General features: G+C 66.9%; 1 long non-coding RNA gene across 1 annotated transcript; it reads left to right on the top strand.

Annotated features, from left to right (window-relative positions):
• The first annotated feature begins 456 nt into the window (after window positions 1-456).
• On the top strand, window positions 457-996 carry LOC107199371. The gene is made up of 3 exons (XR_001519205.3): window positions 457-584; window positions 664-822; window positions 904-996. It is a non-coding gene; the product is annotated as an uncharacterized LOC107199371 (long non-coding RNA).
• Window positions 997-1153: the final 157 nt, after the last annotated feature.

The raw sequence follows: 1153 nt of genomic DNA, 5'->3' as shown, positions 1-1153 counted from the left end.
GGGGAAATGGGGACAGGGACGGGGAAATGGGGACACGGATGGGGACAGGGAATGGGGACAGGGATGGGAATGGGAACAGGGAATGAGAACAGGGATGAGGGAATGGGAACAGGGATGGGGACAGGGAATGGGAACAGGGATGGAGATATGGGAACAGGAATGGGAACAGGGATGAGGAGGGAATGGGAACAGGGATGGGGATGAGGGAATGGGAACAGGGAATGGGAACAGTGATGGAGATATGGGAACAGGGATGGGGACAGGGATGAGGAAATGGGAACAGGGAATGGGAATGGGGACAGGGATGGGAACACGGATGGGGAGGGAATGGGAACAGGGGCAGGGATGAAGCAGGGGCAAGAAGGAGGATGAAGAAGGGGCCGAGGCCGCGGATCCCGAGCCGGGATGAGGCCGGGCCCGGCGGATGATCCACAGCCGGCTCTGCCCCGCAGATCTACGGCTGCGAGCTGGAGGCGGTGCCCGAGTTCGAGGGGCTGCAGGATTTCTGCCAAACCTTCCCCCTCTACAAACCGGGCCGTCCCCGCTCGGCCGCGCAGCCCCCGGAGCCCGTGGCCAACTTCAAGGTGGGTGAGACCCCCACCCATTTCCCCCGTGGGGGAAGCAGGGAGGGACCCCCGGAGGACCCCCCGGGGGGGCTCTCAGGGGCTTTTCCGCATCTACCCCGTGCCCGAGGAGGCCGGGCCGGGCCCCGCCGTGCCCCGCTACTTCCAGCGGCTGCCGCCCCGCGAGCCCCAGCGGTGCCTGCTCCGCGTCTACATCGTGCGAGCCTTCGAGCTGTCCCCCCGCGATGTCACCGGGCTGGTGAGGGGACACCCCGGGGGTCCCCGCGGGGCCGGCCGAGCCCGGCCCGGTGCCAGCGCGGTGTCACCTCGGTGTCCCCAGAGCGATCCCTACGTGCGGGTGTCGCTGGGGAAGAGGACGCTGGGACAGAGGGAGCAGTACGTGCCCAACACCCTGGAGCCCGTGTTCGGCAGGTAGGTGGCCTCGGGAATGTCACCTTGAGGGGGGTGGCACTCGGTGATGTCACTTTGAGGGGTGGCCTTGGTGCTGTCACCTTCAGGGGGTGGCCTCGGGGCTGTCACCCTGAGGGGGTGGCCCTCTTCTCACCCCCGGGGTTTCCTCGGTGCTGTCA

Source organism: Parus major, unplaced genomic scaffold (genome assembly GCF_001522545.3).
Source record: "Parus major isolate Abel unplaced genomic scaffold, Parus_major1.1 Scaffold624, whole genome shotgun sequence".
Taxonomy (NCBI): domain Eukaryota; kingdom Metazoa; phylum Chordata; class Aves; order Passeriformes; family Paridae; genus Parus; species Parus major.
This window is presented reverse-complemented; position numbering and strand designations above follow the sequence as displayed.